The sequence below is a fragment of the Pogona vitticeps genome, chromosome 3, assembly GCF_051106095.1.
Source record: "Pogona vitticeps strain Pit_001003342236 chromosome 3, PviZW2.1, whole genome shotgun sequence".
Classification (NCBI taxonomy): domain Eukaryota; kingdom Metazoa; phylum Chordata; class Lepidosauria; order Squamata; family Agamidae; genus Pogona; species Pogona vitticeps.
Window position 1 is genome coordinate 201,911,783 of NC_135785.1, and position 17,182 is coordinate 201,928,964.

At 40.5% G+C, this 17,182-nt stretch overlaps 1 protein-coding gene across 5 annotated transcripts in view; it reads right to left on the minus strand.

Moving 5' to 3' along the window:
- The window catches only part of DYRK1A (dual specificity tyrosine phosphorylation regulated kinase 1A), a 142,668-nt gene that overhangs the window by 21,417 nt on the left and 104,069 nt on the right, over positions 1-17,182 (minus strand). The window contains exon 1 of one of the 5 annotated variants that reach the window (XM_078390544.1): positions 15,716-15,786. The exons of the other annotated variants lie outside the window; for them this stretch is intronic. The gene's annotated coding sequence lies outside the window, so the exon portion shown is untranslated. Of the gene's footprint in view, positions 1-15,715; positions 15,787-17,182 lie in introns of those variants that run through there. 5 annotated transcript variants of the gene reach the window in all.

Here is a 17,182-nt window from a genome sequence, read left to right on the forward strand (position 1 = left end):
TAATCTCACCTGGATGACTGAGAATCTTCACAGATATACAGCTTTAAGAAATGTAGCCGCTCAGAGTGGTAGAATATACCAGATGGGCGGGATATAAATCAAACAAATAAAATAAATAAAAATAAAATATATGTCAAAAAGGACTGCATTTGATTAAAGAAATAGTAAAGCAATCATATGAATTTTAACTCATACGGTAATTAAAGAAATTGCATACGTTTGCTCAACTCTCATACTCTCTAGACTGGCTCAGCTATAACAACCCCAATTCTTTACAAGCCAAGGAAGGGAACATTTGGCTGCATGCTTCCATGTCATCCTATGCTTCTCTTCTGTCTCTGCACATACATCTTAAACATACCTATCTTAACTTCTTGGACCACAATTTCCTGGTTCAACAGTTATGGTTTACAAGAGCAGAATATTTGTGTGAGAGTAGGGATTCTCTGTGTTTTAAGATGAATCTAGTCCATGCTGTATCAGGTAAGACTGAGAAATAGCATTCCCTCTTGTGTGAGAAAGAACAGGAAACCTTTGTTCTAAATGGTTTCTACTACTTGAATTTTCAATAAATAAAAAAATAAAACTTTTTTAAAAATCTGCTCACTTAAATGGAGGGCAATATGTGAACTGAACAAACTATTTCAAGGTAAATTCATTCCAGTTTTTTGGGATCTCACCACCTCTTAATTCCCCTCCACCTGCAAGAAAACGTCTTCCTAAAAATGGCAAATACTGCCTCCCACAAGACTCTGACACTGTGCAATTTTCATGTAATTTCAGCAGGCATGGAGGTGCTTTAGGTCAGAAGAGACCTTTTCCGGCCACAGGAAGTGACTGGTCAAGGCCTTGAGCCTAACATTTTTCCAGATGTTGAGTGACATGATGTGTTCTGGGGTATTTATAAAGCACTTATTTTAATATCTACTTGGCTACATTTATCAGGGATTCAGAGGTGTCACTAGCGCTGTGCTTTATTTCTCTATGTCATCTGAATCAGATGAGGCTGTGCAGATATTGAACCAGTGTCTAGATTTGATAACTGGATAGATGAAGGCCTGTGAATAGAAGATGAAGCCTGACAAGACAGAAACATGTGCAAGTAGTTCTAATGTTCTTTAACACAGCTTGTTCCAGACAAGTTTGTATTCCCACCAAAAGAGTAAGTTTGTAGGTAGAGTTTCTCCTTGATCCAACTTTATCTCCTGAGATGCACATAGTCTCAGCGGCTGAGTGTCTTTTGCTACTTCTGTACAGTTTGTTATAACTGTTCCTGGGCAGAGATAGCTTGGCCATAGGAATTCATGCTCTGACAACCACCTAACTAGTTTATTGAAATGTGCTATGTGGCCTGACCCTTGAAGATGACACAGAAGCTTCAGCTAGTAAAAAATTCCACAGTCAATACTGTATACACTACAGCCACATATTCTAAAAATATTGTGCTATCTTTTCAGTTTTCACTTCATTCCAAGGTACTGACGCTTACCTTTAAAGCTCTGAAAAACTTGACACCCAGTAACTGTACCAGCTTACTGGAGTCTTAAAGATTCCCTAGGGGAAGTCGAGATTATGTGACAAAACAGGCAGCCTTCTCTGATGTGCTCAAACTGTGGAACACTCTTCCTAGGAGGTGGAGGTAAGTCTGGACAATATACAGTGTTTTCCCAAAAATAATACAGCATCTTGTATTGATTTTCGCTCCAAAAAACAAAAATGCATTAGGGCTTATTTTTCAGGGGATGTTTTATTTTTTTCATGTACAACAATCTACGTTTATTCAAATATACTCATGTCATTTTCTTCTGACTGCTGCACAATGGTGGAGGGCGGGCTTTAACTTAACTAGGGCTTATTTTGGGGGCAGGGCTTATATTACAAGCATCCTGAAAAATCATACTAGGGCTTATTTTCAGGTTAGATTTTATTTTCAAGGAAACGGTATTACATGCTTTTTGGCACTAGATGAAAGCCTAGTTGCTTGACCAGATATTTTAAAGTGGTTTATGAAGCTGATCAGTGTAATCTGACTCATTTACTGTATTTGCTGGCATACAAGATGACTTTTCTGGCCCAAAAAACATGCCTCCAACTGGGGGGAGGGCGTCTTGTACGCCAGGTGCACTTCATTTGGGCCAGGAAGGAGCCGCCACCGCTGAGTGAGTGACGCAGGGCCGCGCTGGCCGGGGAGGAAGGCAGGCAGGCAGGCAGTCGGTCTGGATGGAGGGAGGGAAGCAGAGCCCGCCATGCCTGAGCAGCCAGAGCCCGCCGCCGGGCTGCCCGCCGCCCTACGCCGCTCAGCCAGCTGCGCGCTCGCTCGCCCGCCACCCACCCGCTTCCCCTCTTCCTCCTCCTCCTGCACTGCCCACCAAGCCTCTTCCCCTCTTCTTTGCCCTCTCGCTGCTGAGCCAGCTGCGCGCTCGCTCGCCCGCCACCCGCCCGCTTCCCCTCTTCTTCCTCTTCCTTCTCCTCCTCCTCCTGCGCCGCCCGCCCAGCCTCTTCCCCGCCCTCCCCCCTGCCGGCCATGAACTTCCAGGGCGGGCCCGGGCAGAGCCCCGGGCAGCCGCTGCCGCAGAGCCGTCCACTCTATATTTTGAGTGGAAATGTTGGGGGGGTCATCTTGTATGGCCGGTCGCCTTCTACGCCACCAAATACGGTACATAGTTTCTGGCTTTTATTACATTTTGTGTACTCTCCTTGTAATGTAAGACAAATGAAATACAGATATTTTAAATATATAAATAATTGTTCACCTCCAACCCTATGAACATATAAGCAACCTATTTAAGATATTTTTAAAAATATATAAAATTTCGCACAATGTGGTAAGAAAGAACAATATGAATAAAATCCAGCAGAACAGACCAATCAGAACCTCATGAAGAGTAAGCATAATACCAGCTATGATCCCATAACTAAATCATGTAAATTAGTGACCACAATTTCATAGAACATAAAACCTTTCTACCCTCTAACCTAAAAAGCAACGCTGGAATATTACTAGCAACATTTTAGCTCATGTTAAAATAACATTAAATAATTTTTCCCATTACCAGAAATACGAACTTGGGCATGTATTAAGTCTGCCTCAACTGGGCAGAGAGATGCCCTAGCAAAAAGATCTTGTTGCATGCATAAAGATAACCTGGTGCCAGCAGTCTACGCATTGATAATTTCCCTTTTACCCTGCTAGAAAATGCACTCTACATGGAGCTGGCCTTGAAGAAGATACAGAGACTGCTAGCGTAATATGCGGTAGAGTGACTGCTAACAGGAACATTTATGACACTAAAAAAACTGCACTTGCAACTTGAGCTAAATTCAAGGTGCTGGTGATGAGGGCCCTAAATGTCTTGGGGCCGCAATACTTGAATTAATATATTTCTATATATTTAACATTAATTACAGTATACCAGTCCATAGGTTGAGATTTTCTGGGAAGGCTCTATACTGTATCCAACTGCTAGAAGCAATACACTGTGTTGGGGGTATGAGAGGGGCCTTCCCTGATGTGATACTTTAGCTGTGAAATGCCCTCTCCTTGGACTGACCAGCAGTTCCACTACCATCATTTTGGTGCATGCCAGTCTGCCTGTTCACCAAACAGATCTAGTGATCACAGCTTGACTGGGTTTAATGTAGTTAACACAGAGAGATTTAAATGGTCTTAAACTGTATTAATGGTTAGACCAGGGGTTTCAAACTCAATTTACCTGGGGGCCGCTGGAGGCAGAGTCTGGGTGAGGCTGGGCCGCATCAGATTTTCCACCAAGCGGAGCAAGAGCCTGAGGAAGCAGCCCAGGAATTTCCTTAGCCCAGCTGGGGCTCCGAAGAGGAGGAGGGGCGCGCAAGCCCTAGTCGCCAGCCACAACCCCCTCTGGGACGAAGAAGTGGAGAAGGGAAGGAGCGTCGGCGACCGCCTAGCCAGGGGGACGGGACACATTTTTTAAAAAAACCCTCACAGAATCACCTTGCCAAAAGAGAAAAGCCCCCATCGGTATCTGCGAAATTAAACACAATGGGGCGGGGGGCCCCACAGGTGCATACACGTGCACACTGTCACATTCCCAGGCAGTTTCAACAGGCAACAGTCCAATAAACTAGTCCAATATCAGAAGTCCAGAAGATGCAAAGCAGATACCAAAAAACCAAAGCCAAAACACAAATGGTAGTAAGCAGTCAGATTCCAAAGCCAGGGGTCCAGAGAACAAGGTCCAGGATAAGCAGGAGTGTGGACGCGAGCCAAGGTGTTTTACTTGTTGCTTCCACAAACTTGCAAGCCTGCGATTCTGACTGCCCAGCTTTCTCCTCAGCTGTAATTAACCCCTCAGATTCCGGATCTTCTTTGGCTGAACTCATGACACACACACACAAACACACACACACACAGAGGTCCGGCAACCTTCCTCTGTGGGCCCCCCTCAAAAAAGGTGCACTCAACAGCAGCAGCTATCCCCACCACGACAGCGGAGCAAACTTTACGAGGCGAGCCCAGGCAGCCTCCAGAGCCGAGCTGGCTGAAGCAGGATGAAGAAGAGGAGGAGGAAGAGGAGGAAGCACCGCCGGGGTGCTGTGGCAGCTGCTGGCCAGGCTGGTGCTGGGGGTGCTGAGGGAGAAAGAGAGCCAGAGAGCCGCTTCCCTGGAAAAGGTGGCGGCGGCAGTTGCTGTCGGGAGCTTGGAGGCGCTCTTTGAGGACGGGCTGGGAGTGAGCTCCACTCTCAGGCATCACTCGGTGGCAGTTTGGGCGCTCAAGGAAAAGGCCTGGCAGCATGCCTCACTCGTCAGCTCTCCCCCAAGACCGCGCCTTGTGCACCCTCCATCTGGAACCGCAACCCGCCAGCCAGCAGACAGGTGGGCTGGCTGGCAGGCTGCAGTTCCGGATGGAGGGTGCAAGAGGCGCTGTCTTGGGAAAGAGCCGGCGAGGGAGGTGAGGCTTTTTTTGACTTTTGACAGCAGAGGACGTGTGGGCGCTTCGGGGGGGCAGGCAAGGTGCGGCCCACAAACTATTGTCCAGCGGGCCGCAAATGGCCCCCGGGCCACATGTTTGAGAACCCTGGTTTCGACTGGTGTTTTATTAATTTACTGTGCTCTCCCTGAGATCCTTAGGTACAGGCCAGGGTGTACATATATTTTAAGAAATAATAAGGTTAATAACAAATAACACTGTTATTACAACACTTGCATTATTGATCCTATGCCTAACAACTAAAACAAATGCTTCCAGTATCCCATTAGTCAGAAGCATTAAAATGCTTGTGTTCTCTCCATCTTTATCTTCTCAATATTCCACTGCATAGCTAACAAAGCTAATTTGTTCAAAAGAGAGAAATAGATTAACTTGACTGTTTAGACATGTAAATAAGATGGCCAATTTAAGGAACTTACACAGAAAACAATTTTATAAATAATAATAATTCTAATCATTCTATATTATTTCAGAGTTCATTCCAGAACTACCGTATATGAAACTTTAAACATTCAAACAAAGGCTTTAAAAATGAGAGCGAATGTGCATCAGCACTCCAGATCACTAAGCACCGTTCAGTCAACAAGCAGAGAGCAAAATGTAAATTATTAAATTGATTACTATTATTTAAAGGTAGAAATGCTAAAATAATGTCCTAGTCAGTTATTAATTCATGGAGGCCTCCGGATTGTAGCTTAACCCCCAGTGGTACATTTAAGTGTAATGCAATGCAACTGAACTAAAGATAACAGATGTGCAAGACTGTACTTGCTATGATAACACTGTTTGATACACTGCCCAAAATTCTGCTGGCGTAAAGGTATGGTGTGGAAGCCAGATGATAAGAGAAGAAGCCTTTACTAGTAAAAAAATTGTCACCAGAATACCAGCAGTGGTTCTAATCCCAAGGCTCCCAAAGGCCTCTCTAAGGAGGAGGCAAAGGGAGCCCTAGGGAACCTAAGAACCCGAAACAGGAAATGGGAAGCTTTCAATTCATTTAAATTAAATATTCCCTTTGCTGAGAACATCACCTGCCTTCAAGGTGTAACCATACATGAACAGGATCTTGCCATTCAATACAATGATGACATGCCACACAATCTGGCAGCTCCTAAAACTGAAGCTCACTCACTAATATAATCATACCAGCGCATGTTCTTGAAATAAACTCCTGGATAAAGCAGAACTGCAAAATGATGGAGTTCGAAGATAGGCTGCATTACTCAGTGAATTGGAGTAGCTAGAACCAGAGATTAGGAATCTGAATTTGAACTGTGTCTCTTGGGAGAAGAGTCAACCCATGCAGCCTATGGCAAGTTGTGCAGTCCCAGAGTATCCCAGGAAAACTGACTCCTGATTATACCTAAGAAACCTTAGTAAATTAGAATCACAATTATATTTTTCCGTTTATAAAACAACACTTTTTCCTAAAATAATTAGAGGAAAAATTGAGGGTTGTTTATACATGGAAGGAGGCAGTCACACATGCGCTTGGGCGCCTCTTGCTGCCGCTGCCCAATTGCCTCTTCCAGAGCTCATGGCTTGTCCCTTCCGGTGGCCGATGCAGCAGCAGCAGGAGATGGACACAGAGGCAAAGGAGCATACACACGTCCTCGGGCACCTCTTGCTGCTGCCTCCCCCGCCCACCCGATCACCACCTCCAGTGGGACTGACGGGCTCAGCTCACGTCGCCGCCATGTTCCCCCAAGTGGTGGAGGCAGAGGAGGAGGCAAACAAGCACTCAGGCACCTCTTCCTGTCACTGCCACCACCAGATCACCTCCTCCAGCGATCGTCTCCTTTGGGCAGGGGACAAGGTGGCGACGTGAGCTGGAGGTGAGCCCTGGCTGTCACACTGGAGGAAGTGATCAGGCGGGCAGCAGAGACAGCAGCAGCAGGAGATGGAGGAGCAGTTGCCCATTAACTGCTCTTCCACTTCCATCAAGGGCCAAAATTAGGGGGTCATTTTATACATTGGGGGTCATAGACACAGAAAAATATGGGCAATTTACCTTGGATGTAACTGGACTCCTCTCGTGTATGCCCTCCATCCTAATTCACACATCCACCAAACCTAACAAGATTAATTGCTGTATCTGCCAAAATAATTCAGATATTACAGATGGTATTCTCAAAATTGGGAAAGGTGTACAACAAGGCTGTATATTGTCTCTCTGCCTATTTAACTTATATGCAGAACATATCATGCGAAAGGCTGGACTTGATGAATCTCAAACTGGACTTAAGATTGCTGGAAGAAATATCAACAACCTCAGATATGCAGATGACACCTGTGACGTTTACCTGTGACATGGCCCAAGCTTGTTTCACCTAACAAAGAGCTCACCCGAGTATCCCAACACACCCTTTAACACACTATCACCAATTGATCTCTTTGTTGTTGTTTAGTCTACTTTCATGTTGGTAGCTTCGATGACACTATCCAACCAGTATTTCCTATGAAAGACTGAGGTCCATTTAGTACTGAACTTTTAAACAGAAACAGGTTTATTGATTACAAGTTGTTTTAGGGCTAGTTCTTAAGCACATTCTCAAAGTTACACAAAGGTTCAGTATTTTACTTTAACCTCTTCTACCTTAATTAATACAGGTCACACTCTGACCAAATCACTCATTAAACACACTATCTCTGCCTCAAACCCCCAAACTCTTTTTCTTTCAAAACTCTGACTCTCTGACTGAACTCCCTAGACTCTGACTCATCCCTCTCTTCTAGTTTCTCTGGCTCCGCCTCCCAACAGCTCTCATTGGTACATGCAAATAATCTTCTACCTGAGTCAAAGCAGGGTGATCGCCACAATACGACTCTGATGGAAGAAAGAGAGGAGGAATTAAAGAACCTCTTAATGAGGGTGAAAGAGGAGAGTGCAAAAAATGATCTGAAGCTCAACATCAAAAAAACTAAGATCATGGCTACTGGCCCCATCACCTCCTGGAAGATATGGAGGCTGTGACAGATTTTACTTTCTTGGGCTCCATGATCACTGCAGATGGCGAGGGCAGCCACGAAATTAAAAGACAACTGCTTCTTGGGGGGAAAGCAATAACAAACCTAGACAGCACCTTAAAAAGCAGAGACATCACCTTGCTGACAAAAGTCTGCATAGTCAAAGCTATGGTTTTTCCATTAGTGATGTATGGAAGTGAGAGCTTGACCACAAAGAAGGTTTACCACCGAAGAATTGATGCTTTTGAATTGTGGTGCTGGAGGAGACTCTTGAGAGTCCCCTGGACTGCAAAGAGAACAAACCTATCCATTCTGAAGGAAATCAACCATGAGTGCTCACTGGAAGGACAAATCCTGAAGCTGAGGCTCCAATACTTTGGCCATCTCATGAGAAATCTCCCTGGAAAAGAACCTGATGTTCGGAAAGAGAGAAGGCAATAGGAGAAAGGGACAACAGAGGACGAGATGGCTGGACAGTGTCATCGAAGCTACCAACATGAATTTCACCAAACTCCAGGAGGCAGTGGAAGACAGGAGGGCCTGGTGTGCTCTGGGCCATGGGGTCACAAAGAGTTGGACATGACTTAGCAACTGAACAACAACAACATTCTCAATTTAAACAACTGCAAGTGAACATTTGCTGATCTCAGTTCTGCCTGCAAGATGTTCTGATCTCGCAAAGATACCAGAGTGTGTTAAAAACATTTAAGGAATTCATCTGGTCCATTGGTCCAGATAGGCGGGGTACAAAATCAAATCAAATCAAATCAAATCAAATCAAATCAAATATCATATCATATCATATCAAATCAAATCAATCAATCAATCAATCAATAAATAATACTCTTGCATAATATGTTGCCGTTAGAGTACACCCATTTAAATCAATAGGACTTTGGCTACTATCTCATGTTTATTGGAAGCAGGATGGATAAAAATCAATCTTAAAAATCAACTTGATTTAAATCATGATTTAAATTTAAATTTTTTTATTTAAAGTGTAAAAAAATTAAATTGTTTCATTTAAATCAATTTTATTTAAGTCAAATCTATCCTGATTGGAAATAGAGTACAGTAGAAATTATTTGAGACCAGTGTTCTCAAATACAAACATCTTGATTCAATTTTCAAAGAAGTAACTAACTGTTAGTCTATGTAAGCTTATCAGACAAAAGTGGTGGTGGTGGGGGGGGTTTAAAGAAAAATTGTGTCAGTTTCAGCATTAATATTGTATTTTCATGTGAACTTTTGCGGATCAAGTTCAGTTCTCTGGTGTCTCAGCCAGTCTCTAAGGTGCCACTATCTTTCTGGATTCTAGTTTGTGGGTTTCCCCCCAGATATCTTTATTCAGCACACATGTACTAAATTTGTGTTTCAATTACATTACCTAATTGTAAGAATTCGTAATTAAGAATAATAACTTTTTTCTAATGTTTCCTTCCATAGCAGATATACACTCAATTTACAAAACTCTGGAATCATCAACTCTAGAAAGCTTTGTGAAATTCGATCTGAAACTGCTGGATTGGACATGAATGCTGAAGTGAAATCTAGCTATGTCCATTGAGTGACAAGCTGGCAATCACCAGAAGAGTAAATTTTCTCTCCCTCTGGCATTCCCCTGAGCTGCTCTAGGAATGCACTACTGGCAAGTTTTGGCATTCCAGATGTTTTAGACTACAACTCCCAGGTCGACAATGTTGGCTGGGGATTCTAGGAACTCTGGTCCAAAACATCTGGAGCGCCAATGGTTCACCATCCCTGGAGGAAACACCTTTTAAAAATCCAAAAATCAATTTAAAAAAAAAAAAAAAAGCCAAAAAATAAAAATACAGTCCGTACAGCACTGTACCAGGCAATACCAGGCAGGTACTGTCTCCAAATCCACTCTCAAAACTCCAGGAAGAGCGAGGAAGCAGACAGGTACCCTCTTCACGGGCCAACGGTTAACTGAAAGTTCAAATTTCGCACTTTCCCCACCTCCCGCGTGGTTTTTTTGGTTCCTAACTTGAATCTAAGTTTGCAAGTCGAGTCAATATTTTTCTATCAGAGCAGTTTGTAAGTCGAAATGTTTGTAACTAGGGCCGTTTGTAAGTCAAGGGTTGACTGTATACGACTTTATAAGTACTGTAATGACCAGCATTTTGAATTGGGCCTAGAAATGAACCATCTCCAAAGGCAGTCCTACACCGAATGTGTTACAATAATCCAAACAGGATGCAATGAAGGCATGTGCCACTGTAGCCAAATCAGACAACTAAAAGAATGGATGCAGCTGGCACACCAGTTTTAATTGTGAAAAGTACTCTTGGCCGCTGCTGAAACCTTGACATTCAGTTTCAGCGATGAACCCAGGAGTATACCCAAGCTGCAAACCTGATTTTTCAGGGAGAATGTAAACACCATCTAGCACAGATTGTATCCCTATTCCCTCGTGTGCCTTCAGACTGACCAGGTCTATTCTGTTTTCAGCTTATGAATATTTGTAATTCTGTATACCAACCAAAATGTTTTCTTTTATGGCCCAGAAGCAATCAGCTCTTGCTTCTGAAAAATTATGAGCAAAAATACAGTGGTGCCTTGATAATCCGCTCCAGGAAAATCACAGTTAAGCGAAAACATCGTAAAGCGAAAATAAAAACCCAACTGAAACGCATTGAAACCCGTTCAATGAGTTTCAATGGGGTAAAAACTCACCGTCCAGCGAAGATCCTGCACACGGCGGCCATTTTCGCTGCCTGTATAGCGAGGAATCCGTCCCTAAACACAGCGGGGAGCCATTATAATCACCTGGTGGCCATTTTGAAACCGCTGATCAGCTATTCAAAAAACGTTGTTTTGTGAGGAATCGGTTCCCGAAGCAGGGGACTGATCATCACAAAGCGAAATTTCCCCATTCAGACCATCATTTTGCAATCGCAATTGCTATACTCTGAAGATGCCGGCCACAGAGACTGGCGAAACGTTAGGAAGAACAACCTTCAGAACACGAAAACAACCTTCAAAGAGCACGAAAAACCCACAACAACCATTAGATCCCAGTCATGAAAGCCTTCGCGAATACACAGTCCATCTTCTTTTTTAATTCAAGCATTTATTCATAAAAGTTCTGTTGCTACTCTACATATATACAGGTCCTACTGTGTTCAACTGTTCTCATGTAAGATTGCCCTGTTTGGAAAAAAATTTAATGTACCTAAATGAAAATAGCCTACCTAAATAGTTGTTTTTTTCTTTTGAAAAAAAAGCTTCCTAACAAGCACCACTATAGAATTTTGATAATTTAACAGAAATACTAATGGAAACAAAAAAATATTTACTGACAAGAACATACAGATAATAAAGAGAAGTAAATAAAGTAAGAAGAAGTACTAACAGTAATCCAAATGACAATGGTCATAATACCCCAATGTTCAACAGAAATACATGAATGATCAGCCGCAAAAGTGGATTAAAAATGCAAATGTATCAGATTTCAAAATGTTTGAATTTGCTAGATTTGTGGCAATTTTTATTGTTTTAGTGTGAAAATTGCTGCACCTGTAGATTTCTTTAACTAGATCATAGATGTTCCTCATTTCAACTTAATTTTCAGGGTCATCATGGAATCCTCTTCCTCCTCTTTCAAACCCATCTTAATTAAAGGGGCACTATTTTTAAAATCATAAAAATAATGAAACATATTATTTTATATACAGTATATACTGAAAGACGCATAGCCCTTCCTCTCCACAGTTCCATAGGATGATTATAACAAAAGGTAATATTAAGATTCTTTCTGGCAGAACATCAACAACTTTAATGTTCAGGAAACAATGTTGATAATCATACACCAAAACAAAAAGAACAATATAAACAACTGACTTAAAGTTTCCTGCCAGCATTAAAAATATTTGTTTTTGTTAACCTTTTTGGTTAGCATGTACTGATTTCTCCAAGTTTTCACCAGAAAAAAACTCCCTGGCAGTACATTTTTAAAAAGCTTCCTTATTTCTACAAGAGAAGAATATCATGCTGCAATGTGCTACATGTATGCTATGTTAAGAACCACCAAATGAACTGGCTGCAATGGTTTACCCAACAAAATTCACACAGCAAACAATGTGTGACATTTTGAACAGAACAATCCAAGTGGGAAAGGACAAATGTTGAATTTTTTATACTTAGCTGAAAGTTGTTGTTTTCATGTGTCTTGAAAAATACTTCCTGTATCAAATACACTTTGTAATTTCATTTTCCTAAAAGCCCAGTTCTACTTTTAATAACAAACTTTGATTTATCATAGCTCCAATTTTCGACCTATAAAACAGGATAAAAATTCTGTATATACCAGAAACACTGACTAACGCTATGGTTGCAGAAAATGTGGTATAATAGGGTATTTTAGAGTAGTATTGCCAAGGTCAAAATTCAAGCTGTTTTAGAAAAACTTGAAACACTATGTAATAAAATAATTCTTTTAATAATTTCTCTTTCATAATATGGAAGGAAGTTCCACTTCATAAGCTTTGGTCATTTTATATTCCACTATCTTGTTATCTAATCAGAGAAAGACAGCTACCCTAATCTTGAAGTGTCTTGAACCCTTATTTGCTTTCAATGTCAAGAAAATGCCACCTATGCTTTGTGTGAATGAAATGCAACAAACATATACGTATATATATTTTATTGTGGATTGTTGTCTCATTACAGGATTTTCAAGGAAAGAAATACTCAGGTTTTCAAATGCCTTCTTTTGCACTGTACTGACAAAACTCAGCTTGTGTGTCGCAACAAATACCCTTACCATATATGGAAAAAAAAATCTCAATTTTCAAGCTAGATTCAGAAAAGAAAGAGGCCCAGGACAGCATACTGCAAACATGTGTTGGCTAAAAGTTTTACAGATCACAGCAAAGCCTTTGACTGTGTGGAACATTAAAATAAACAGGTGTGCTTGATTGTCTTGATGTTTAATCTTTACTCTGGACAAAGCACTACTCTCAGAACAGAATATGAAGAAACAAAAGTTTCCTATAGGCAAAGATGTCAGACAAGGATGTCTTTTTATCTTATCTGTTCAATCTGAATGCAGAATACATTGTAGAAAGACAAATGAGATTCAAATGAAGGAGTGGAAACTGGTGAAGAAATATCAATACAGTACTCTAAGATATGTAGATGAGACAATATTATGGGCAAAAGGCAGTAATGATGTGAATGACTCCTGATGAAACTGAAAGAAAGTGGAAAAATAGCAATGCAGTTGAATATTGCACAAATGCAATGTGGACAATGAAGATATTGCCATTGTTTAAAGTTTTCTATGTCTTGATTCAATCTTCAATCCAGATGGAGACTGCATCCAAGAAATCAGAAGAATGAGACTTGGAAGGGCAGCTATGAAGGAACTAGAAATGATCCTCAAATGTAAGGATGTGTCACTGGAGATCAACCGGAAGACCATCTACACTCCAACATTCCCAGTTACTATATAATGTTTTGAAAGTGGGACAATGAAAAAACGACCAAAATCATCTGAAATGTGATGTTGAAAAAGAGTTTTGCAGATATCATGGACCACCAGGAAAGACAAATAAGTTGCTGTTCAATCAAATCAAACTTGAACTCTCTCTAGAGTTCAAGTTTGATTTGAATAAACTGATATGACTAAAAATGACTAAATTGAGAATATCACATTTTGGGTGCATCATGAGAAAAAAAGACTTACTAAAAAAGACAATAATGCTGGGAAAAGCTGATGGGAAAGGGGGAAAATGAAACAACTGATGAATTAACTCAGGCAAGGAAGCAATTGCCTGGAGTTTGCAAAAACTGTGTGGGGCTGCTGATAACAGGACAATTTGGAGGTCACTAATTCATATGGCTGCCACAAACTGCAAGTAATCTAACAGCAAAATGTTACCACCAAAAACTTCTTACTTGAACCACAGGAGTACCCAATGGATTTCAAGTAAGATTAGATGAGTGGAATTCAAATGAACTTACAAATGTCTTAGTCTGAGTCTGTTTATAGCACACTTGCCCACACACATCTGTCAGTCATTTGTGGCATATTTGACAGCTTAAAACTTTTCTAACTGACAAAAGCTTTCTGACATGGCTACTAGGAAGCAATTCTTACTAATCACACAATAACCACATGGCCTTTAATACCAATTACTATGTGCTATCAAGCTGATTCCAACTGGGAACAATCCTCCAAAGTATTCAGAAGTAGATTACCAGCCCCTCCTTTTGGTAGCACTCTGGGACCATGCAACTCACCCAATGCTGCACAGATGGCAGGACATGTAGCCCCTTCAGGCATGCACACACTGAGTAATCTTTGCTGGTCCTATTCCCAGGAGGCACAGTGGTGATTCAAACTTCTAGTCATTGGCTCTACAGGAAGGAATTCCAACCTACTGAGCTACAGTTGCTCAAAAAGACTTTATAAGCCTGGCTTATAATATGAAGTGTGCATTTGCTAGTGTCAGTGCTCAACTGTTAGAGCCTGAATTTTCTTGAACAAAAAAAGAGAGCACTTTGGGGGAGTCATCTAACACTTAGCACCATATTTTACCAATACACAGGAAACGTATGGTTGCATTTCCATGGTAAAACACAAACATTAATTCTTTTCTTTCTAGTAGTTCTCTAGTTCCCTGAGAATTTTGTGATAAAGCCCCAAACTGAGGGACCTGATAAAATGAACAGATGTGCTGGCAAATATTACTTACTGGAGCAATCTGCATAGTCACAATTTTCTTCTTACACTAATGCAGCTTCAATTACCGTGAAAGTAAAATAAATACTCATTTTGGACTTAACTGTCCCATTTAATCAAACCACTTTGCACATTTGTTAAAAGAAGTAATAATAGTTAGCATTCTATACATTAAGAATCTGTTGCACATATGTTTAATAATACCAGAAATATTCGCACAAGACGACAGTTTTGACTGCAGATGTAAATCAAAGGCAAGACAAGTAAGAATGTGGTATGTGCTTGCTGGAACATATGAAGTGGTAGTTGGAGGTATCAGAAGAACAAAATTTAGAGAAACTTCTATAGTGCTAGAAAACAATCATATTCCCTGTTTCCATGAAAATGAGCCCTAGTATGATTTTTCAAGATGCTCATAAGCCCTACCCCCAAAATAAGTCCCAGTTAAGTGAAACCCCACCCTCCACCATTGTACCGCATTGTGCAGCAACCAGAAGAAGATGACATGACTGTAAAATAAAACATCCCCTGAAAATAAGCATTCCAAATAATTGGAGCAAAAATTAATATAAGACTCTGTCTTATTTTCGGGGAAACACAGTAGTTCTCCTACTACATTGGAAAACTCAATATGTTATCAATATACATGAAATTATAGGAATTAATAATTTTCCAACCATAACTTTGTCCAAAAATACAAAAATAACATCTACTTTACATGGATGTATGCTGACTGCTATCCTTTAAATATCACAGGTTTTAATGTTACATTAAGATTTTCAAATACTGTACAATAAGCCACTTTCTTTATCTGACATATGGAAATACTAATAACAATAAGAGCTTAAGAATCTTCTTGCTACAAAGCCTATGCACAAAATCCTGTAAAATACATTTAACAGTAAACATTTTATGAACAAAAATCCCAGTATGAAGATTTAAAATATCTATATTTTCAATGTAAATAGAAAAGAGAAATTAAATCCTTGTTTCTACTTCTAAAATCTGTGTCTGCCTGCAGTGAGTGGGAACTGCTGCAGATCATTAAAAACTCATTTATCAATGTCTCTCACCAGGCAACACAATGCAGCAGAACAGCACACAGAAACCAGCCTGAACCCCAGCAACAGCAGCTAATTAGCATAGCCTACCACTAAAATGACACCACATGATTGGAAGAGTTAGTCAGAGAGCTGGCCAATCAAAGAAGGTTATGCAAATAGCAAGCTTTAGTTGCCAGGGTAGAGCTGCTTCCCATTGTCCAATAGGAAAACAAGCAATAAACAAGAAATGAAATTGCGCTTTGTCACATTTTCAAGTTGTTGTTAACACTTTCAAGTTTAAAGCAAAATTAGCTGCAACTGCACTGGATTAGAATAATGTCCAACTTTCACCCCTTAAAAATAGGCAGGGTAATGCAATAATACTACACGTACAGCATTAGGAATTGCATTTCTCTATACAGCTGTACTTCAGGTTTGCTTAAAAATCCTGCTGGACATTTTGGACCATTTAATTACTCTCAAAGGTATAAAAATGTTCCCTAATAATTACTAAGATGAATGACACCCTTAAGCTTTAGGAGATAAAAGAAGAAATACAGATCAGCAGCTTGTTTTGTGGAGGGAGAGAGTAATTAAAATGTCAGGAAGTATACATACTCCTTGCTATATGCTACTTTAAGACATCTCTCTTCTCCCCTCCTCCATGTAATCCAGAATTATTGAGACACTATAAATATGAAGCAATAGCAGAAACTCTTCAATCATTTCGTACAAAAAGTTCTGATTAAAATCTTATCATTCAGCATTATTAGGTTTTCAGCTTCCCTTTTTTATACAGTGGCAAAAGAAACCCCAACTCTGATGTAAAATAGAAAAAAAAAACCTTGCACTTGAAAGTAAAAACTTGAATCAGTCTACAAACATACAGTAGATGTATTTCTATAAAGATGCACACCAGTACATGACTATTAAAAATATGGTTATCTACGAGTCGTTCTGACTCTGGCATGAACCATGAAAAATTGATATATTTTCCCCCTGAGAGTGTTTCCAAAAGTCATATTACAAGATACAAACAGAAACTTCTTTTTAAGTGAGATTTGTCACAAGAACAAGTATAATGCAGCTGCAGAGCTCCACATCATTCTGAAAATTCAAAACATCTTCAGGTTACTTTAATAAATATGTTACAGTATGGGATGCAGTCAAAATACTACTCAATCACTGGCCAGAGTCAGAAGCAATATTAAGTATGTGCATATATGCTATCCAATTGATTATGTTTCCAGCTGAAATGGCCTCTAAACATTGTTGGTTTCACATGCAAACAGAGAACTCTGGCTTCTCTCTTCCCTAGGCCAAGTTAGAGCCATCAGCCAACAAGAAACAAGGGCTTATCGTAGGCTTATTAGGACAGAGAGAAATTGGTGTCCTGGTTTGCACATACGTAATAATACACTATTGATGGAAGAACTATAGATTCTTCAGCTCTTTCCAATTACAGAAGCAAGCTAAAAGATGAACAGATTGAGCAGT